Source organism: Dermacentor variabilis, chromosome 8, assembly GCF_050947875.1.
Source record: "Dermacentor variabilis isolate Ectoservices chromosome 8, ASM5094787v1, whole genome shotgun sequence".
NCBI classification, from domain to species: Eukaryota; Metazoa; Arthropoda; class Arachnida; order Ixodida; family Ixodidae; genus Dermacentor; species Dermacentor variabilis.
Window position 1 is genome coordinate 46,350,378 of NC_134575.1, and position 24,732 is coordinate 46,375,109.

Below are 24,732 nucleotides of genomic sequence, written 5' to 3' on the forward strand. Positions count from 1 at the left end.
CATGAGCTCACCGTTTTGACTTCTGCATTCCTTGTTGTAATTAAGGAACGATTGTGCGACTGGAATGAATGAATTGACGCTTTTCACTGTTCGCAAACACCTGTTATACAGTGAGAACAGTACCAAGAGGTCACGGGTCCGACTTGCGGCCGTTGTGGCCGCATTCCGATGAGGGTAATGTGCGAAAATGCCTTCGTAAGTGGGGTTAAGGTGAACGGTAAAGTCACTAGGTAGCCTACACTAATCCGAAGCCCTGCACTACGCTGGCTCTCGAGGCCTTTTGTTGATTCGGCACGATAACCCCCCACCCCCCTTCCCAGGAAATATCCAGCTCATTACCCCGTTTTCTGTATTTACATGACACAGTTGTCGTTCTCAGTACCGGAAATTAGGTTTGTGCGTAGGTGCGGCGCTGTTGCAATATAACCAAACGTTTATACTATAGGGCAATCACAAGTTTGCCACGATATGCGCGGGAATGCTTGAAACGGGAACGCAACGCAGCCAATTTGTCGATGGAACTTTCAATACATCCTGGCTGCAGTGTTCTTCAAGTGGGAATTTTAGAAATGTTCGTAACGAAATAAGGCGCCCTTTTATTGGCCTGACGCGACATTCCATTCTACGCGCACATGTATGTGCCCCGTCTGTGAAGTTGACGTTAAGAGGAAGCTTTAGATCAAGCACAACTCCGATGCCGCCTATTTAAATACGTGTAAAACGCGCAAGCGCTTTTCTTTAAATAATCGCCGGGCCTATATTAATGAACTTTCATTTGAAAGAACAATTCAAATTATAGTTACCATTCAAATAGAATTTTAATTTAGAGACTAAGTTTTTTTTTACAAGAATCCTTAAAAAAATAATAAGCTAATGAAAATGGAAGCCCCAAGTTTAGAAATTCGTCTCTCTACATCAAAGACAGTTATCGCCATTGTGTACACGGCATCCGTTAGAGCAGCTAAAGAGGCCAATTTTAATATAAAAATGAACATGTTACGTGAATTTGTCACATCGTGTACAAGGGCTTTGCAAAAGTCCTGCTCACATATTCCGGGTATAGTATAATAAATAAATATTGGCCGCTATGGATGTACTATTAGATGCAATTTACAAAATTGGGACTTATTTTTTTTCATTTCCGGGTTACAGAGTTGTACACATCATTTCTTTTTTAAAACTTCGCGACCTTGAACAACTATTGTTAAGAAATTTAAGACATGCATAAGAAATATTTTTACCAAAAGTCACTGGATTATAAGCTTTCCTTTTAACTGCAACAAACATAATCACATCTTGTGCAGTGGTTGCCGAGAAAAACAATTTCTCCTTTCCCGTGCATGTATATTGGAGCCTCCGAGCTCAAGTTTCCTCTTAAGTCGGAGGCAGCCGAGCTGGGAGAGGGAAGCGAGCGCAGGAGGAGGAGGGGGTCCTGGATCTAGAGAGGAGGATCGGGCGCCGGGGAAGGCAGGAAGGGGAAGGGGAAGGCAGGAAGGAGGAGCGCGTGGCCGAGGGAGGAGAGAGAAGGAAGGGAGAGAACCGTCGCGGATGGGGAGGGTAGGCGGAGGCGCACTGGGTTCTCCTCGTCTGGCAGTTACTACGAGCTCTGTGCGTACTATAAATGTACGGCGTTCATCTGGCAATGAAGAGGCCGAGCGCCGAGCGAGGAGTGCGGAACAGCAACGCCAGCGACGGCAGGCCGAGAGCGATTCAAACAACCCCGAGTCGTCGGCATGCTCTGGGCACGAGCTGAACAAGACTGGCGGATGGTGCGGACTCGGCGAGCCCAGTAAGCTCTCCAAGAAACCCGAAGCATACAAAAAATAAGGCTGAAAAAAAAAAACGGGAACACTTATGCATAATCAAAGGATGTCTAAACCATGCTACGCGCAATGTACGAAAACGAAACCGCACCCATATGCTTGGGCGTGACCAACGTTCACTACGCGAAACGTCACTATAATTTTTTTCATTAATTTAACGTGTCTTTCTTATGTTTCCGTTGAAAGGAAATGCGGCTAATCTACTATAATGTTTTGTAAATACATTTTTTTAGTGCTGCACTTCTCTTAGCAGTCGCTGAAAAACTGTCGGTGGGCTATTTGTTACCTACACGTATATATTAACGTGGCTGAGCTGGGTCTCCCTGTTTCGGAGTTAATAATTCCACGTAACAAGATGAAATGATAAATAAATGCGGCGCGTGAATAAATAAAAAAAATTCTGCCGTACATACTGTCACCCAGCCCTGTATTCTCTCATATACGTACCTGTGCCAGCTGCACGAACCGATGTGTTCAAAGAAAGAGCAACAACTCAAGCTATTACCTTATGATGTGGTGGTAGCACGGAAACCAACCTAGAAGTAAAGTAAGTACGCACACGCGCCAAGTAACCATATTGGGAGCTGAAAAATAACATGCAGGTTATAACATTACATAATCCCAAGAAAAGGGAGCGACGCCTTCAAAATCCACAGCTTAAAGCTCTGAGCAATGCACATTAGAGCTTAAAAAATTTTTCAGCCAATAAGAGCACTGCTGAAAATTCATACTTCGTCCAGGCTTTCAACTTGAGCTATTCTTTAAGAGCTATGGAATGAATTTTCTCGCCGCGATGTAACGAGACACCGTGCTTTAAATACAAGTTTCTTCTTCACTTATGGTTGTAAAAAGATCAGTACGGGACGGTTTTCCGTTACAATTCTTTGATGTGGTCACCAACCCGATTCCCGAGCCAGCACCTCCACCATAAGTCATGTCGTAATTGGGGGCGAAGAAGGAGACAGCGCCAAGAACTGTGCGTCATTAACTCTTTCTTGGCTGAACTTCTGCCTTTAAAAAAATAAAGAGAAAAGCAAGTAGGCCTCAAAGCACGACTGCAGCGGCGAGCACACCTGTCTCCAGTCGAAATATGATCTGCGAGCCAAGCGCGTCCCGGTTGTTGATGCACGAATCATCGCGCACATTCCAGCATAATTGTTTCTACTCGCGTTCGTTCCGGAATGTAGAAAAGTATTCGCTTCGCGCGTGCAGTCCGATTACAGAAGATTCTTTCACTGTCAAATTATTAAAAAAAATATTCTGTGATTTTACGTGCCGAAATCCAGATACGAGGCACGCCGTAGTGTGGGACTCCGGATGAATTTTCAACACCCGGGCGTCTTTACCTTCCACCCAATGGACAGAACACGGGCGTCGTTGCATTTCGCTCCCCATGTTGCCCCTAGCTAGAAGATTGTAACAGAGGCTAGTGAAAAGCAGTCACTGGAAAAGCATAAAGAATGAATGCGCGTCAATCAATTCCGCCACTCAGGTTTAGCCGAAAGCGTCATAACATGTGCGCAACTTGGGCGGAATGCCAACGTTTTTATCAGGTCGGTCTGCTCTCGACGTGTTTTTCCTTGGTGTGAGCATTCGTACACAAAGTGTCCAAAGAATTTAGTTCTGCGCTGATTAGCAGCCGTATCGAATTGAAAAGTTGGTCGCCTGATCGTCGCTAATGTGTCCTTACTTTTGCAGTTCCTACACTACCTAGAATGAGCGCATTGTACACGGTGCCAGGGAATGCAATTCGCTGTGCCTTTTATTGCACGGTAAAGCCTGTACGAGAGCACTAGGGAAATGGAGTACATTCCTGCGCCGTTATCAACGCTGGAGGGGCGTTTTATGGCAGAATGAAGTAGCTTAGATGAGTTTTCACAGAAATGCAAGAATAAGAGGAATGTTTACAATAGCAGCGTAGACGCTAACTTTTAATTTTGTGTCGCGTGGTACGTCTGATGAAGAAAATACGCCAAACCGGTGCAATATCGCTATAGAAAACCTGAAATGAAAATGAAAGGTGCTCTGAACTAAACTTGCTTTTGTTTCCCTTCCTTGCTACTCGTCAAAATGAGGACCTCCTAAGGTATTCTGATATTGTATTAGCTCCTAAATGAACATTGTACTTTTCGTGAACATATGTTTCTTTTTTTTCTTCGTTTTTTTTGCTTCCAGACACACGATCCTTTAAAATGAAACGAAAGGCTACTGCGCAGTTTGACCGGGTAACTTGATAACATCAAGTATTACCCTGCATATTCCGTACTGTCCTAACAAAACAACAAAATCTCACAAACTTTCAAACTCTGCTCGTTATCAGAGCACTTCTTTTTAGTGTCGCTGCCATTTCTCCCGTCTGAGTAAAACTGCTTGGTCGTCCTGAAAATTTCGAAGAGCACAATTTTGTGTGCAGGATCACGCCATTCCTTCTCAAGTTGTTGTTTAGCGTTTCGGAAACAATCCCATGATTTTTTCGACCTCCCCACACTACTCTTGCCCCTTGCGAAAGCCAGCCCACTTTTCAAATGTATCTCCTCCGGGCTCGTTTTGACAAAGCGGGCCAGAAATGGAAACTTAATCCTGAACGATCTATCACACCTCTCAAACCATTTGCCGCAGGTTCTCATGGGCTTATTTATTTATTTCTTGCGTGTCGTGACTGAGATTCTTTTTCTTACTTCCTTCTATTACTTTCCTGCATTCATTTCACCGGCAAGTCGGCCGCCACTTTGGCGTGATAAGTTTAGACCGGTGTCTGTCCCCGGACAACAGCCTGATGGCTTGCACCCTGGTTGGAATACGGACTCTTGTTTTAAAATTCGTTCTCAGAAGGAAAAAAAAGAAAAGAAAGGAAAAAAGAAAAGCCAAACAAGAAAACCTCAAGGTGCTATAAACGCAAAGCAGCAAACTGGCACGCAACCTCGCACATATTGATGGCCCAAAAGTCCCACGAGCCTTCGAACTAGCTGAAGCAACCAGGCCCTTTGCATTTGCAGGTGTCAGCTGCTTCGAGAGTCATCTCATTACCTTTTCTTTGTGGTCTTGCAGTATTATGTGCAGAAGTGGTATCGTATTACCCGAGTGTGAGTGCATTACCTTGACGTATTTATACTCTAAGAAAACGCCATTGAATCTCCGTAAGTGTAACATTTTTCTCTCTTCTGCAAAGGGTAGAAGCGCTGAACAGTTCGTCAAAAACATTATTCATGTGGAGCGCACACGCTGGAATTGAATAAACAAAGCTTTCGTAAAGCTATTATTCCAGACAACTAATCTATATCCACAATATTTTTTAATCTTTTTTATGCAACGTTTATTCTCACGCAATTGGTGTTCTTTAGTACGTGCACCATTCACAAAAGTTGTATTGACATGTAAAGACCAGTCAATGCGGATGAACGTACTGCGTGACGTCGGAGCAGATATGTCAGGTGGACCGAAGCAATGCTTGGTGCTTGTCGAGGGCAGAAAGGCGATGAGAAGCGTATGCACAGACGAGTTACACACTTATCCAGCTACAGTTAGGTATCATGTACAGTTCAGAGCGAAAGTTTGGGGACAAGAGGTGCCACTAAAACATTTTTTTTTCTTCGCAGTGTAGGCAAAAAGGCTGAAATCAAGTGGTACTGCCTACGTGCACATGCTCCTCCAGCGTCATGGATTAAAGCATTTTTACAGTACACGGCTGTGCTAGGAGAAATGTTGTCGTTTTTAATGTCGTGGTCCCTAGACATTTGATCTCGACTGTGCTACACCTTGTGTCAGAGTGGAGCCCACCAATTATGGGTCAATGGCCAATCATGGCCACATGCTCATTCACGAATGGGAGTGGGGTGACCCGAATACTAGAAATTCAGTGTGCAGGGTTTGACTATCATGCACTTTTCCATTAGGCGGTTGGAAGTGTAGAGACTAGACAGCTTCGCTTTAATATTAGGACTGAGCGATTCCATCCCCGATTGGAGAGGAAGAGGCACTACTATCAGCAGTGGTTTGGGCATTCACGCGTCATTGGCCTTAGAGAAGTCAAGGTGAGCATAAACAGGAACGACAACAAAAAGGGGAAGGTCGTCCTGGGAAGACGAAGGAAAGAGGGCGAATGAGAAGAAGTAAACATCACAGCGACGCCCCGGAGCGTGACTCGCCGCAGGACGTATATGTGCGTGAGTGCGTGCGTGTGTGTGTGTTTACCACCTTATTTTCTGCCTTCTGCGCGTCAGGAGATAGGAAAAAAAGTAAAGCTAAAGAAAAAATGAAAACAAGCACTGTCAATACAAAGCATAACTCTAAATCCAAAGTAAAACCTTCCCTCCAGTGTTACCGGCTGAATTGAACATTTTCGAAGATTAATTAATTATCGATTAATTATCGCGAGTTAGCGTACACGAAAGCCGCAGTAGCAACATTATCAATGCCCATTGTATGAAGGTAGGGGCAGTGCTGGTGTTGTGACTAGAGTCGGTTTAGCATGGCAGTCGGTGCCGGCAACCGGTCCACATGTGTGGGTGACCAAAGTACAGGTCGCGCTAGCCGTTCATTCCTTGTATTTCGACATTCTAATAGCAATACGAGTACTGGTAACGCCTACGATGTTCGCCCGGAGTCATCGTTTTCATTTTTTTTTCACACATGGACGCAGGAACAGGAACCATGTAGAATAAAAGTAGATGCAACAACTCAACTAGCCATTCCAGTTGAGGTTCAAGAGTCGGAAAGGTAGCTTTGCCCCATCAACGGTCTGCTAGCAGAGAAGCCTGAGTCTCAGTGGCGGAGCTCTAAGTATGGCACTTTTGTAGGTATAATAAATGTCGACATTATATGAATTCAGCTGTTCGTTTACCTTGAATTTGACGTGGAATTGTGCCAAGATGACAAAGCAGCTGGTTGGGACGACCACTTGCTTCTAAATATGCAGCGAAGCGCAAAAGCATAAAGTTAAATCTTATTTTCCTGTTATATTACCTGGAGGTCTAGCCCTTACACTTTGACTATGGGACCCCCTTCTATATATATTTCATATTTAAATGTAGTTATACTATATGCAGTAAATTTCAATTTGAAATTTTATGCCTTTTTTCGAAAAAAGAGAGAGAAGGATACATGGAAGCCAGGGAAGTTAACCAGTCGAGAGTCTGGTTGGCTACCCTGTGTTTCGGGAAAAAGAAGGGGAAGAGAGAGAACAGAGAGAGAGGTTATAGAGATGTGTACGGACAGTACTTGAGTCAAAGCCTCGCATGCAAAGCAGACGTTGTCAGAAAACACAAAAGTGCCTGTACTTCCGTCTAAGCCGATGATCGGTGGGGACGGTGCTCTAACACGGTCTGTTCACACAGAACACGATCATGTAGCTTCCTCAATGTGTTATACAAGCATTGTCTTTGTGCTTCAAATTGCGGACAGTGACACAATAAGTGGTCAATTTTCTCTTCGCGTCCACAAAGATCACATGCAGGACTATCAAGCATTCCAATTAGTACTGAATAGGCGTTCGTGTGGGCAACTTCAAGCCACAACGGACACATAAGAGACCCTTCGCATTGGTGCAGTCCTGCCGGAAGTCTGAGTTGCAGTGAAAAGTTTATTCTGTGCTGTCTGGTGCGCCTTCTATGGGTGGTATTCTACTCTGCTAAGGAGAGCGCGTGTGCTAGAATGAGAAGTTGTCTCGCAGCGTCGATCCTTGAGATAGGAATCGCAACCCAGCGGCCTTCTATGTTTGACGTCCGAACTGTCTTATCTGAGTCATCATTTCCAATGATACCACCTGGTAACCATTGAAAACAGATAGGCGCACGTACGGTACCACCCAAAGCTCCCACCCCAATCATATCTAGGAACGCACTAAGCTTGTGTTCACTCTCCTTGCTTTATTATTTCATCTCTTAAACGCTTTTTTCTGAGTGGTGTGAAAAAAAAAAGAGCTGTGACGTGCGCCTTACTGGGGGACTTAGGATTAATTTTACCCCTTGGGGTTCCTCACCGTGCTTCCAATGCACGGTAGACTGACGTTCTTTTTTTTCGTTTCGCCATAATCGAAATGCGATCACCACGGCAGGGATTCGATCCCGCGACATCGGGCTTAGTAGCGCAACGGCAAAACCACTAGGCCACCACGACGGGTAGAATGGGGTACCAAGCCTGACGGGCCAAGTTGTCCTTTCGGTCTTTATTACCGCTTTTCTATCATTTTCTCTTTCCTTATCACAATTTCCTGTCTAGTCGTACCTAGCATCTAAAAAAATTCCCTGTCAAGGTACCTGAAAGTCGAAGCTTCCGTGAAGAACTGGTAACCGCAAAAGTTCACATCAGAGCCCTATTAGAAAAGCGATGTGCTTTGGTTCACAATAGAGGGACATAGAAATTCGTCTTCAACGTGAACTCACACTGTGCCCGAAGTCTAAGGCGCTCCCTACATTTCCATACCGTATTCTTTCTCTTGTTTCTGCTTCACCATAATTTTTATCGCGGCCCGGTCTGTTTGACAAGTTATATAGAGTCATAACAATTTCACATCCATCTTTAGTATTCTGCAGTATTGAGAGCTTGGTACAAAAGTACGCATACATGTTGAAAACACGAGCGGCACGATGTGTAAATTTTCATGTCTCTGGCTCCCTTCAAACATGAAAAGATGTGCGGGAATATCAATTTTGTACAGCTTTCGTAGCTTTGGCAAGAAATTATTAGAAATATGCCATTGAAGATTTTTACAAATGAAATACCAAATCGTGTGTATTCATTTTTCTTTGTTGTTGGTTTTGAATACTCAATTTGTTTATTTGGTTAAACGTCTTGTTGATAACCTAATTTCGCCATGCACACATGTGCGTCCACTCCTGTATTGTCTTGCATAGTCTGCAAACAAGCAACTATCTATGGGATAGCCGCGACTACACAAACCAGCCGACTACGTCAGTATGCGCTGTATACTTCCCAAGTTCTGCTGCTGTTTTCTTGAGACTACTCTAAACGCGCCTAATATTAGTTATGTAGCGCACAAAAATTTCGACAATATAGAACACACAAAAGGTAACCGTGTGTTGAGGTTGTATGCCTGACACATCTAGTGCAAATCAGTCGTTTGCAGAAGACAGCTGACAGATTCTTTCCCGGAACAACTATACTCTCCTTCTTTTCTCGCCTATCATTTACATCTTGCTTATAGCTTGAGGTAAACATTTGTTTTTCTTTTACTCCGGACTTCAGTAAGTATTACCTCGCGCACCGTGGCGCACACCCAAACCACTGCCTCGGAAGACACACCATGAGGTCCACTTGAAATATGGAATAAACATTAGATGAAAACGACGGCTGCGTTGGATAATCTGGGTTTGAGAACTACAATTTTCGCTTCATCGTCTTTCCTATGTTATTGTTATATCTTGCCGTTAGTTCGACTACGTTTCTTTCCCCTTAGTGTTACATGCCACGTTGCCCACAGCGCCATCTCAACCACCACTTCAGGAGGGCACGGGGTAGATGTGACCAACCACGTCGTCGATCCCTTCGGTAGAGTTGGTCGGGGTGTGGCTTACTTGCACATGAAGGTTCTGCGTTCAATGCGCATGTAAGTGCCTTACTTTCGTTATCATTTTCTAACGTTTCACTTTGTCAGAACTATGAATAAATAATGATAGTTATTCCCAACGAGCGGCTAACATTTTCTGGAACGGCTTTATTGCAGTTAAGGAGCCATCGTAAAAACATCTTTAGAAAAAGAGACAAACACAGGCACAAGCGAGCATGCTAGCTGCATATGCATGACTATCACATTGGCACCCTTAAAGAACATTCGATTTGCCGCATCCGCAGTCTCTCGCGAAAATATCAGAATTCGTTGACTCCAATCAAAAGAGGGACACGGGGAACTTCTATGGAAAACAAAGGACTCGCGAGAGAATAACAGTGTCCGAGGAGCCAACGGATGAAAAGCTGCTGGGGCAGCCAAGACGGACAATTGGTTCAAGCGCGGCGCCTTTTCGTTCGTGGCCTTGTCTGACGTCCTCCTTAGGGCGAGAGCCCAAAACAGAGAACAAGAAAGATGCTGAAAGAAGAAATGAAGGGTGCGGAACGCTGCCGGAGGTGAAAGCACTTACCGACGCCACCTATTCGCCCCATTTGCTTCGCGCCGAATCAAAACAGACCGACCACGCAAGTGGTGAAGAGTTCCTGTGTAGTGCTCCCGTCCTTAACCTGTTTTTCTTGCTGCATCTCTCCGGACCCGAATACCAAGAAAAGATGTGGAGAGATCGGGGGCAAGGGAGCGAGAGATATAGAGAAGACTTTTGTGTGTGTGTGTGTGTGTGTGTGTGTGTGTGTGTGTGTGTATGTGTGTGTGTGTGTGTGTGTGTGTATGTGTGTGTGTGTGTGTATGTGTATGTGTGTGTGTATGTGTGTGTGTGTGTATGTGTGTGTGTATGTGTGTGTGTATGCGTGTGCATGTGTGTGTGTTTGGTGTGAAACGGCGCGAACACGCTGGCAGCCCGCTGCCACAAAGACCGCGCACACAAGAATAAGCAAGGATGTCGTTTCTGAGTTGAAGGGCCGATAAGGAACAGCGAACAACAGACGGAGCGGGAAAGACGTGCTACTTTCGGGCACAACAGCGAAGACCGACTGCTTTCCTGGGAGTCACGGGAGAAAAAAAAAGCAAACGAGACGAGTGCGACTGCTGAAAAAAGGAGTGATCGAAGTAAAAGGCTGTGCTCTGTCAAACTTGCCTTCCAAGTGTTGAAGGAAGCGTCTGGTAGAGAGCCGAAAGATGGCGTCCACATTTCCCTCTGTTATCGCAGTGCTTTAAGCTGCACTTTGCGGAAGGACGGATGTACGGAGCGTTTTTTTCTGGAACGCAGAAAGAGGAATATTCATTGTTGGATGCAGGAAAATAAATAAACAAGCAAAGCAGGGGCAGGAAGTAATTTTAAGGGAAAGAAGTTGAGGGTTTTGAGGTTGGAGGTTGCACCTTTTTTTTACCTGTATTTTTTTATTTCTAAAGTGATTGAAGGGATCATAGTTGTGAATGCTGGTATAATGTTTGTCACAAATTTTTAGAGGTCACATGGCACCATTTTATTTAGTGTTGCTTCTCGGAATTTTCCACTTTTGTTAAGAGAACTATACCGATAGGGTTCATTGCCGTATGTGAGCATGAAATAAATAGTAGGCGAAGTTGAGCACAGAGTTTATTGCGCATTACTGAGTCGCGACGCGAGGATAAGGAACGAGTCATTATTCCGACATAATGTATACAAGCTTTATTTATTTTGTCTGTTTATTGTGTCATCGCCTGTAAGACTCAGCCGAAAAAATACGCAAGTGCACCCTCAATGCTGTACTTAAGGCAAGAGCAGAGCAGTACAGAATAGTAACTATTGTAAATTAAAAGAGAATATTGTTTATTTTACAGAGAAGTAGAGGTTCAGTCATGGTCTGAGCACCTTTATTAGCTGCTGTAGATTTTAACCAGTTTATTAACCGACCCCTGACCAGGCATGAATTTGGACTGAACACTTCAGGGCTGCGCGGCGTTGCTCTGCAGCCTTGGAGTCTTCAGTCGGCAGCGCTGAGTCGTGGAGCCCCTTCACCCATAGACACCTGCGTTGCAGCTCCATCTTAACGAGTCCGCATGTCCTCGGGTTAGAAGGCCAGCAAAGCCTTAGCTAGAGGGCCGGCTCCGTTCTCTCGTTTTATATTTATGTTAAAGGTAGGTTAAAGCGTTTTTGGGCAACGTTCCAATTATCGTTATTGTCCAAAATACAATTTTTACTATTACTTAGTCATAGTTCCGGCTAAGTGAAGCGTTAACGAATGATAACGAAAGTAAGGTAATTGCATGCGCATTGAACGCACGACCTTCGTGTGCAAGTAAGCCACACCCCAAGCCATTGGAGCGAGATGATCGGTGAAAAGAGCGTGGCTGGTCACATCAGCCCCTTGACCCCCTGAGGTGGTGGTTGCGGTGGCACTACGGGCGACGAGGCAAAGGGGAAAGGGGAAAGAAACGTAGTCGAGCTAACGGCAAGCTATAAAGACAACACAGGAAAGATCACGAAGCGAAAATTGTGATTCTCAAACGCAGATTACCCAACACATGATGAATGTGGTGTTTTGTGGTGCAAGGGCCAAATGTGTCCAAAGAGCGCCAGACCGGTGCCAATGGGTTTGCAGTGGAGCTATGAGTAACGAAGGGTAGCGGTTACGTGGCTGTAATGGGGCCTAAAAACAGTCGCGCTAAAGTGCACAAAACCTATACGAGCTAAAATTATGCCAATGGTTAATTATCCAAAGCAGCCGCGGATTTCATTTAATGTTTATTCTATACTTCGGCACAGTCGTTCTTCGACTAGACCACGTGGTGTGTCTCTCTAGGCGGTGGCTGTGTGTGCTGTACGGTACCCGAGGTAATTCTTATTAAATCCCGGAGTAAAACACGTCTAAATCAAGCTTTAGGCAAGCTGTGAATGGCGAGAGTGAAAAAAGAAGCCAAAGAGAGATTAGTTGTTCCGGGAAAGAGACTGCCAGCTGTCTACTGCAAACGAGTGGTTTGCACCAAGTGTGTGATGCATAAAACCTCGACACACGATTACCATTCGTGTGTTGTGTATCTTTCGAAAAATTCTGTGCGCGACATAGCTAATCTGATGCACGTTTAGAGTAGTCTTAAGAGAATAACAACAGAACTTGGGAAGTATACAGCGCATACATACGTAGCTGCGGCTATGCCATAGATAGTTACTTGTTTGCAGACTGTGCAAGACAATGCAACAGTGGACGCACATGGGTGCATGGCCAAATTAGGTTATCAACAACAGGTTTATTCAAATAAACAAATTGAGTGACCAAGAGCAACACACAAGAAAAGTATATACGCATGATTAGGCATTTCATTTGTTAATATTTTCAACGGCGTATTTCTAATAATCTCTTGCCAAATCTACGAAAGCTATACAAAATTTATATTCCCGCACATCTTTCCACGTTTGAAGGGAGCCACAGATATCAAAATTTACACGTCGTGCCACTGGCGTTTTCAACATGTATGTGTATTTTTGTGCCAAGTTGTCAATACTTCAGAGTACTACAGATGCATGTGAAATTGTTGTGGCTCTATGTGACCTGTCAGACAGACTGCGCGTGGATATAAGTTACGGCGAAGCAGAAATAAAACGATATAGAATATGGTATGGAAATCCGAGAAATGTTTGAGGGATCAGCTATCGGTTCCTGATGTACGCGCCAAGCCGCTGCAAAAAAAAAAAAAAAAGAAGGACGAGTGTCTACAAGTAGCTTTGTACTCGTAGGCTATTAGTACTGCAGATGACCCTCTGCTGAAGCACGGAAATTGCATATTGTTACAGAATTCTGGCAAGTGTAAGATACGAGAAATCTCAAGATTGTGGTGAACAGTGCATACCTGTCAAGCGTGTATGGGGCTCTACACTCCTCCCCCCCCCTCCCCCCTCGGCATCTAGAAAAACACTGCACGGAACAATCTTTGGAGGTCAGAGCATGGTTCATACAGTGGCTGCACAGATTCATAGGCTCTGCGCCATCTCTTACATGAAGTGTAGGATTTCATGCCAATGTTTAATGCTCGCGTAAAACGGGATTATCATGTGTTTACGGCACTGAACAGTAATATGCCCACAGTAGACGAGCAAATTCTAGCGCTGCATGTTTCGTGCGTGTTAATGACCCATTTTTCAAGGAAACAAGAACGACACTGCGCGGTATTAATTTGAAGACAAGGCCTTGTATATCGTATGTCAACCTGTAGTGCCTTACTGTTGTTCCCGGTCCTCCAAAAAAAAAAGAAAAATGAGGAGAAAACGAGAACAGGCCGAGGAAACAGGTTAACTGTTAGCTTTTCCTTTCTTTGGTTTCAACTTTAGATTCTGTGGACAGAGTTTTGTGCTCCTGCCCTCTTGCACTTCGCGGCCTATCACTTACGGGTTCTGCAATTTCACGTAGTAAACAGCGAAACTCACGAAAACTTCGAAGGAAGGTAAGTAGTAGAAGAGAATAGAAATGAGAAAACAAAGGCAGGGCTATAGACACACGCAAATAAATAAATATAGAAGCAAGTTTTTCGTACTGTTTCCTTCTTAAGCTGGGGAAAATCATGCCTACGTACAACAGGTCCGAGTCAGTATCGTAACCTAACTTAACCGCAGCGACCATTTCAGTTGCACCCAAACGTTTCCTCGGTTTGAGTTATCGGGAATGACGTTTTCTAGCAAGCATTCTTTTTTTTTCGACAGCGCAGATGACAAGGACGAGGAGAGCGCACATACACAGCGCTGTAAATGGGCACTCGTCTCGTCTTTGTCCATTTCGCTGCTGAATAAAGAATGTCACACCAGCTTGTCCAAGCTGTAACAGTGACTAGGAAGCAAGTCAGTAATAAGAAAAAGTGTCATTTATCTGTAACTCTTTTCGTGTTGCTCAGTGTTACTGTCCTGTGCTTAGTTGAACAAAAGCGACGTGGTCATACAACCGCTTGTCTCACGCGAGCGTTTTTCAGACCTTGCCAAAATGGTGTGGGCAGAAAGAAAACACCGAGCTCGGTCAGAAGAGACAATGGAATAGTCGTTTAGGTATCGGCCCGACCGCTCATACTTCTCTCAGTGTTCTCGCTTAGGAAATTGACTGGCGTCCATGCAACGCAGCACAGGAAACTAATAGAACGCAGGGAAAGAATAATAATGTGAAAAGTTAAAGAAATACGAGATATTAAACGCTTTTACATATGCTAGGGAACTGGGCATGACAGCTATTGTTTTACAGCCAACACTTCACCATCGCCTGAAAATTACTCTCCTAGAAATCGTGAGAAAGATACCTACAAACTCAATACCGCCTGGCATGCAGGAAGAAAAACATAGGGGGAAGGACAAAGATGTTTGTTTAGATGCACGGAGCAAGTAGTAAGGAGACCCGGCGGGAGGGTAAACGATCCCTCTCATGCAGCGGGTTCCCGTATTGTTAGAGGGTATAGGTTGACGCAAATGTTCTTTTTCTTTCCGTTGAGCTATTTTTCTTTTTTCGTCAACATAGTTGTGTTCTGCACAGAATGCAAAGAATTATCGACTGCAGAGGTAGGTCAAAGCTACTGCAGAGCTTTATATTTGACTGCGGTATTTTTATTTAAAGGTAATGCGAACATCGAAACGATAACCAGCACACTTCAGCGATTCCTCCAGATCTAAGCATATATTTACTCCGACAGCTGCAGGCCCTGGCAGCGGACGCTGTTATCTTCTCCGGAATAGCGTCTTCGCTGCGATGTACAAAACGTGTGTGTGAGTGTGTGTGTGCGTACGTGTGTGTGCGTGTGTGTGTTCTTTTTGGTTAACACATCAGTTGATGTGGGCTCTTCAAGACATTACCAAATACTGCCATTCTCAGAATCTGCCGTACTTAACAAACGATGAAGCTCGAAAGCTGCGTGCTAAAAATGTTGTTCCCGCAATTACCAGAGCCTAAACAATGGATGACCACCAACCGTACATCTTTGCTACTAAAAGTCATGCTTAATTAGTGCTACTATTTATGCTGGTGCCGATATCAGCTTTTTAATGGACAGCAGCGTTGTTTTCAAGGTAGATTTATTTTCCGAAGGATTCGATTCCCAGACTTTGTGATGCGCCTCTTTTTTTCTATGTAACCAGGACGAAGAGGTAACTTGACGGCGTAACTGAAAGGATGAATGAGCTCTCGCAAAAAAAAAAAGCTAATGCAGTTTCGGGCTCCAAACTGCCGGAAGCAGCAAGAAAAAAGGGCTCCCGATTGGAGCACCCAATGTGATGGTTGTGAAATTGTGGTATGATAATGCGAAGTTTATGGCACGCCCACTAGTTAATCTGTCATGTGGAGAGATTGCGTAGGCGCAAATATAAAAGATGATAAACGATGTGTTGCACAACTGAAATCCATCACTTCTGCAAGCCCTATAGAACGAATGCAAAGCTATTCATAAGAGATAATGGCTTCAGAAGTGGTTTTGTGCAAGAATGCAGTTCTGCCTAACGAGCGTTGGGAACATATTTGCAGCAAGCATGGCAAACATAGTGGCGAGGTCGTAAAAAAGAAAGCTTCGAGGTACTTTAAAGCCCCTGCTCATTCAATGACACAGATTTATGAAATCTTGATGCTGAATAAGGCTGCATTGAACGATCCAAGGATGTCCAGATGACATTCTAAGGACAGGCACAAATAATGGAAATGACTGCCACATGATAACGGACTCTAATGACAGTGCCTCGAGAGACATCAAGCTGTTCATTTCGTCAACAGAATTGCAGAAGTAGTCGATATATTCTGTGTACTGGGCAACGTGGAGGATAAAAATTTATCGTGGAATTGCCTGTGCAGTTGGGTTTCTTAAGGAGCACCTCTCGGGAACCAGGGTTCCTCTTCGTAAGAATTCGCTTTTGTCCACCTAAAAGTTGAACCATCGAAGATGGGAAACTAAACTGTGTTCTACCTCGAAGTCACACACATGTGGCAACATAAATCAAGGACTGGGTCATGCGATTCTCTGCGGCTCTTGAGGCATGCTTGTTTCTTCGCGTGGGGCTATCTCGTCACCACCGAAGGTAAATGCCCCTCAATTGAAATTCTCAACGGCATGATATTCTGATCGTGTCACTTCATGTTCAATATACACAAGAGCGGCTTGGATAACTATTTTCAAAGCTCATAGGTAAGCGCAAGTCTTTACCGTGGCAAACTTGAGGGATGCTCACTTTGATCACGCGCATCACAATTCAGTAGTATGCATATATATGGGCTATTTGATCAAGCAACAACCTTTTTATATTCGTAAGACGCCGCTTGACAAGAGGAACGGATTAAAAAAATTTACTTTGCGGCCAGTACATTCTCGGTTTGCAGGAAGGTGAAGTTTATATCGTTTCCAGACTAAATTTCGGGCATAAGTGTGCTGCCTCCCCAGAGCCTAAACAACAGATGACCATAAACCGTACACCTTTGCTGCTAAAAGTCATGCCTAATAAGTGCTGCTATTTATGCTGGTGCCGATATCAGCTTTCTATTGGACAGCAGTGTTGTTTTCAAGGTAGATTTATTTTCCTCCTCAGTGGCCATATTTCTCTAAAAACGAAAATGTTCAGGAAAGTCGAAACACAGGTGGGGGCCAATCTCTCCGTTCTAAACAAATCCCCTGTGCCTCTTTTCTGCACGGAAATTATTTTTCTTCCCTTTGAATTCAGCGCGAATGGACCGTCAGCCTGAAAGTGTCGAAACGCGGATATGGAAGCATGTATTTAGAGGGTGTTATTCTTTAGCTGCATCAAATTATTTAGGGATTGCCTATGGTCGATAACCTGGCCACCTCATCAACTAATTTATTTCAAGGGTTAAAATTGTGCTATCTGCCATAGGCCATCTTTAAAAAAATTAGTGCTGCTAAAAAAGAAACACCATGTATACAAGGTCATCGAAAAGTTACTTTCTTGGTCAACAAAATAACGTTGTGAAAGTTAGTTTTGCTAAAAGACAATGTGTTTCAACACATGCTTTATTCCTCCAGGGTCATCTGTGCTGCAGTCAAGAAAAAGAAAAGGAATTCAATTTCCACTGGTACCATACTTGTCATTGAGCGGCTGAGTTTAAAGCCTTCCTTCAGTACTGCAATGAGTACGCCGTCAAAAACTACGCAAAATTAAGTCAGAGCTGCTCCCTCGCTATTTCATTTTGAGAAGACATTTTGGTATGTGAATGAATGACGCTATTAGACGAAAGACAGAATGAGCTCTCGTAAAGTCAGCAGCAAGGGGCAACATCAATACTCCAGGGGTCCGAGCAATGTGATTAAGACAGCTGAAAAGTGAGATTGACTTCATCATAAGAGGCAAGTTGGATTAGAGAGTGCAATGACTAGGATCTAATCAATTGTCACTTATATATAACAGCTGCAAAAAGACGTGCGTCATAAGTTTTAGCGAAAATGTTGACTTTGAAGTGCACAAAACAACAAAACCAAAATCAAGACCCTAGAAGTCTGGAGCCCAGATAAAAAATATCTATAAAGGGCACACGGCTGTCTCATTTTAAACAACAGAAAACAATACAATCACTTAACTGAGTATTCTCCTTCTCACAAAATGGTGGTACGAAGAACGGGGTGGAATTTACAATGCTTCTTTTAATCCGTTTCAAGCTAGAGCGCTTGAAGCTGTCACAGAGGCCTCATTAACTGCTGAAGTACGTCTTGGTTGTGTAGGCCTATACGGCAGTAATTTTTGAGTGCGTGTGTATACAAGACCATGGTTTCCTTAGGTCCCTCGGTCAGAGTATGCCGAAACCTCTATATTCCAGTTTCGCTTTGTTTTCTACCGCTTTTTTTTGTTACAAATGACGTTCGCGCAAGTGTAGACGACTGCTTGAAAACTCAGAGATTCACGTCAACTCACATTGTACTGTCGTTTGCAACGATTTCGGTCAGCTATCTTTTTAGTTGAGTAACGCGCAACATTCTTATAGCTAACATTGTGAATACTACTAATACCATAAGTAGGTAAAGTTAGACACAGGGATTAAACAAAGAAACAGACAGACAGACAGACAGACAGACAGACAGACAGACAGACAGACAGACAGACAGACAGACAGACAGACAGACAGACAGACAGACAGACAGACAGACAGACAGACAGACAGACAGACAGACAGACAGACAGACAGACAGACAGACAGACAGACAGACAGACAGACAGACAGACAGACAGACAGACAGACAGACAGACAGACAGACAGACAGACAGACAGACAGACAGACAGACAGACAGACAGACAGACAGACAGACAGACAGACAGACAGACAGACAGACAGACAGACAGACAGACAGACAGACAGACAGACAGACAGACAGACAGACAGACAGACAGACAGACAGACAGACAGACAGACAGACAGACAGACAGACAGACAGACAGACAGACAGACAGACAGACAGACAGACAGACAGACAGACAGACAGACAGACAGACAGACAGACAGACAGACAGACAGACAGACAGACAGACAGACAGACAGACAGACAGACAGACAGACAGACAGACAGACAGACAGACAGACAGACAGACAGACAGACAGACAGACAGACAGACAGACAGACAGACAGACAGACAGACAGACAGACAGACAGACAGACAGACAGACAGACAGACAGACAGACAGACAGACAGACAGACAGACAGACAGACAGACAGACAGACAGACAGACAGACAGACAGACAGACAGACAGACAGACAGACAGACAGACAGACAGACAGACAGACAGACAGACAGACAGACAGACAGACAGACAGACAGACAGACAGACAGACAGACAGACAGACAGACAGACAGACAGACAGACAGACAGACAGACAGACAGACAGACAGACAGATAGATAGATAGATAGATAGATAGATAGATAGATAGATAGATAGATAGATAGATAGATAGATAGATAGATAGATAGACAGACAGACAGACAGACAGACAGACAGACAGACAGACAGACAGACAGACAGACAGACAGACAGACAGACAGACAGACAGACAGATTCAAGAAACAGAAAACAGGACAATTTATGTGGAACTACTGCACGAAGACAAAAAGATATGGAGAAGAAAGGAGAGTGGTGACCTTGAAAAGAAGGAGCGTTGAATGAAAACAGCTAAAGACGACCCATATAGAACCAAACACGGCAGAGGAAGCGCAAAAGAGAGCGACAAACGCAAAGAAAAGGCAAGGTGGTCCGGCCAGCGATCCAGCCTCTCCCCCCCCGCCCCCCTTATGTGCAGCAGGTGAAATACAAGCCCGGCGGCATCGTCGAGAGGCGGGACGACAACGGAAGAAAGATGGCCGCCAAAGAAATTGCAGGCATTAGGCTAGGAAGGAGGGAGGGAAGGGGACAAGCGGTGCATTCTTTTCGCGAAGCGCGTTGGAGCGTTTCGGTGATGGCCGCATTTTTGTTTTTGTTTTCTCTCTTGCATGCATGGCGCAGCTGCGCGTTACTGCACGCTTGGCTCGCGCTACTTCGCGGGTATCTTATTTTGTTTCATTTATCCACGTGCACTCGGCATTAAAGATCGCTGCTGCTTGGTGATGCTCTTGACCCAAACCCCATATCAGCCTTGCAGATCTCCTTTCTGCGTTCACGCCCCGCTTAGTTAACACTGACAAAGGATGAGCATAACCGAACCGAAGAACTCTGGACACGAGAACATAGCCCTCGCTGCAGGAGGGAATGCACGTACTGACAGGCGCACACACTCCAACGCATTCATGCGCATACAGTATACAGGAAACCCGCGCACAAAGTACTAGCCACTGTTCCTCTATCATTTCTCCGGGGTATGAAGAGTCTCTTCACGACTTTTCTTCGCGTTGTTTAGTACTGAGTCGCCGAAAGCGATCGGTACTCGAAGCGTGACACTATTGAGATGTGAGGCCTACGAAGCGATTGAGTTAGTAACAATAGCTGAAGTGCCTCCGTTGACCTCCCGTTGACAAGGAGTCCAGCTGAAAGCACTGAACGAGTAACGAATACGAAACACCGCAGAAGTGAAAGTCGTACAAGGATAGTCGTAAGCAAAGCAACCGGAGAGAATAAAAGTAGATACTTGATTTTATTCCTATAGTCGTCATGCCGTCCTTGATCCCGTCGTCATCCTTGTCGCAGTTCCTGCCGTGTCAATGTTGTCCTCGTGCAACCGCCTGCCGCCATACCATGGTTAGCACACTCATCCTTGCGGCCTTGTTATTGTTATCGCGCTGTTACCTGCGGGAATTAGTGAACGAAGGACAGCACACGAACGGTCTGTTCCTGAGCTCCGAACTACTGTTTCTCACTAATATATATTGTTGATTCCCTTTTCCTGGTAGGACTTCGGAGCACATATATATATAGCGACAACTGCTAAGTTCAATGTCTGCTGGAGGTTTCTAAGTGGCCATACACCTTGCTTGCTACTCGAATTTACAAGAATGATGGACAAAACGACCCATACGCGCGCAGTAAACATGAACTCAACATACAGTAGCATATTGGCTTAATGTAATCCAGAACGGGTTTAGCCCCACGGTCGTGATCGCTAATTCTCTCAACAGGCGGCAAGGACCTAACGGAAACACCACGGCAGTACGACGATTCAGGTATCTGCACCGCGGGGGATTACCTGGCGGGGGCGATTTGTTTCAGCTAGACCACATAACACTCGTCTTCGGACTAAACAGGCGATGGTTTCTTTTGTGAACATCGAGTTTTATAAGAAAGCGAATCAGAGTCTTCGGTCCTATTCTTTGTTTTGCGAAATTGCCGCTTTTACCCATTGGTGCGAGTATCGTTTTCTCAGCGCCTTTTATCCTATGGGAGAAAACCTTACTTTCCGGCTAGAAACTTATCGCCATGACTTCTGTCATGTTTGAAGATGTAAAGCGTGTTTGTGCCTCGCTTGACAAAACAAAAACACAATTAATAAATACATAAGCCACTCATTAATAAAGTACTTAGCCTCTGTAAAAAAGTTTGAATAGACAAATTTTCATCTCTATATGATTTTCTTACAACCAGAGGGCCCTCATAAACAGCTGCCCATAAACACGTGTTGATGCCCCTTTATTTTCTTTAGAAGCTACAGCGTATGCAGAAGGTCTCGGAACGTTTCACTGGAAAGCACACATTTAATATGAAGGAAGGTAATAAAGATGGCTGAATCAATCCAATACATGTCGCAATATATAAACAAAGAAAGAAATTAGAGTTTCTGTTTGGATCAGTTCTTGAGAGGCTTGAGAGTCCGTCCGTCTGTTATTTTAAACGTGTACGCAGACTTGGAATCAAAAACAGAAATCACTGTTATGCAGAAAGGAAAAGTCGCTTGATTATAAAGGCATTAGTAAGTAACAGCAGCCAAGGAATACCTTACAATTGAGTGAACACTTAGTTGTACCTCACATATTCACGTTCTTTACCATCGCACGAGCGGGAAAGGGGGAGGTCATTCTATTATTTTTAAGCAACGGAAGAAGCATAATAATAATATATGGGGTTTTACGTGCCAAAACCACTTTCTGATTATGAGGCACGCCGTAGTGGGGGACTCCGGAAATTTTGACCACCTGGGGTTCTTTAACGTGCACCTAAATCTAAGTACACGGGTGTTTTCGCATTTCGCCCCCATCGAAATGCGGCCGCCGTGGTCGGGATTCGATCCCGCGACCTCGTGCACAGCAGCCTAACACCATAGCCACTGAGCAATCACGGCGGGTAACGGAAGAAGCACAACGATTTCGGAGAAGGAACTCGATCAAATATAATTAGGTGAAATCAAAATTAAATTACCATACCAACGCTGAAAGGCAACAAACTACCAACGTTGCTAAACGGCTATTTCAACTTTATCAGAATAATAACTCGAGCAGCAATAATGAAAATAATGCGGACACGCAGAAGATAAGGACAACAGGAAGTGCTGCAGTGAAAGCAGAATTATTTGCTACTAAAACGCGTACTTTACTAAAACGCCCTCGAAAGAGGCGTAATTTGATACGTGTTCTAAAAGAAAATTGCGAAAGATAAATTGCAATAGAGACTAATATTACGAAAGGCAGCAACCTCCACTCTGTGGTTAATACATACCTACGTACGAAGAACACATTTAAAAAAGCACGCCTCCGAGATATCTGAATCTTCGATGGGACACGCGGTCGTAAACCTTTTTTTTTTTTAGTTTCCTTTGTTCTCAACGCTTCCTTTACCTTGCATCTATTTATAATGTGCTTGCTGAATCACCTCTTCTAACAATAAATTACTAGATTTTTACTAACATTTATGTTTCATCGCTCTTTGTGCCACGCTTAACTTGTTCTCAAGCCTCTTTGTTAACATTCAAGTTTCTGCCCCGCATGCCTACCATCAAGGTGCCCCTAAATGCTAGATTTGTGAAAATACTTTGGAAGTTTAACTATGCTTGTAACTTTCATTCCCGAATGAACAAGAATTACTGAAAGGCTGTAGGCAGAAGATGAATGCCTCATACCCTTAAGGCAAATGTTTCTGCGAACAGATTCTGGTCAACCTAACGTTCAGGCTTTTGCATAACACTTTTCACAACAGATTTGTCAGAATTAACAAGCAGCCAAAACGGTTACTGCGAGTAGGTTCCACTATGACATAAAGGGACAGTAGGTTTTGGATCCGAACTATACCAATCTATTGCGTTGAAAAACAAAATGTCATTTACGTAAGCGACAACTGAGTTCGAGGCCTAATGCCAAGACGACACGCGATTGGTCTGACATGTGAAACGTTTTCGCCAAGTTCTTACAAACTTTTGTTGCTGGTTATATTAATTTAAAGCTAACCTTAGTGTTAAAGAAATGTAGATCAGCAAGAAAAGTGAAAGAAATCACTGTCCTTCGAAATGTTCGACTTTGTTCCCAGAAAACAGTGACTGCTTCCGCTTGAAGGTCACCAAGCGCCTTCTGTTCTCACAAGGATGCGCACTCTGATGTGGTCATCGTTAATGCATTACGAATTTCGCAACTTCTACGCCAGTAGACGAACCCCGGTTGTTGCGTCACTGCTTGCCAAGCTCCCCGCCTGGCTAGAGTTAAAGCTTCGTATAAACACTGATTACAAGGAAAGACGAGGATGCTCATGGAACGCGCTCATTCTCGTTAGGATGAACACCACAAGGTGTTCGTTTTCTTCACACGTCAGAAAGCGACGTCATGTCATTCCCCAGCTCGCCGCACTCTCCCTCGTCGCTGTCCGCATGTCCTGCTGAGAAACGCAATAACGTTGCCTCCGTGGCAGTTGAGCTTGTGAGAAAAGCAATTAAGTAGGGCAAAGCGCTTTCGATCGCTACGGCAAAGGCAAGAATATGTGGGTGCTTAGCATGAGAGGCGTGCATTGCTTTTGGGACCTTCACAATGTGTCTTCCGGCCTGCATTTCTCTCTCTCTCTTTTTTTGTTCCTGTCGTGTCATTCTTTATAGTGTGTTTGCCTTCGCAGGAAAGGGTTTCCTGTGGTGTAGTGGTCAGCCAGCGGAAACTTATTAGGTCCTACATTATAACAGTTGTGCTCGCTTTCATTTCATTTATTTTCTATCTATAAGCACTGAGGACATCACACGAAGAGGCACCACACTTGTGCGCAAGTTTTCTATACTGAAATTGTACTTGTGCAAATATGCAAGGTAGAGGAAATTTTATGAAAACGCTTGCTGCTGGCTTCAGCGATCTCGCGCTCACGACGATGTGAAGGCGAAATGGTGCACCGTGTGCCGACGCCTCATGCGCTAGCTTTGTATTGAGTACAGAGTGTATTGAATGCGGACGACTGACTTGCGCGACAACACTATGCACCTTTAGCAGGAGTCACCAAGGTATCCAGAACGCACGGAATATTACCAAATGCCATCGGTGATAGAAACAAATTAAGGCAGTCTTTGAAACGGCTAAATTACATTTGCGAAACACTTGGCATTATGGTTCACTTACGCGCATTTGCTAGTTTGTAACACCAAGCCAACTACCGCACGCGTGATCCCGTGGTATGGCCAAATGATGAATCAGGATGGCGGACCAGACAGGTTTCTTCCGGAGGTGCTCTTACGACTACAGGCTGTAAATATATCTTACTTGTCCCAAAGCACGAAGGGCTGTCGCAGAACATATCGTTTGCTACTGCCATGCATGCTGTGGTTCGTATTTTCTGTCGACTAAGAATCATCCGCTGCCTATCACGACACCACAGAAGTGAGATATACAGCAGGCTAGCTATATCAGGCAGCCAGCATTCACGCTTCAAGCTCGAGATCGTTGATTTCAATAGGCTCATCATTTTGAAAGCTTCCGAGTGTCTTCCTCATTTAGGACCATAAGCATGCC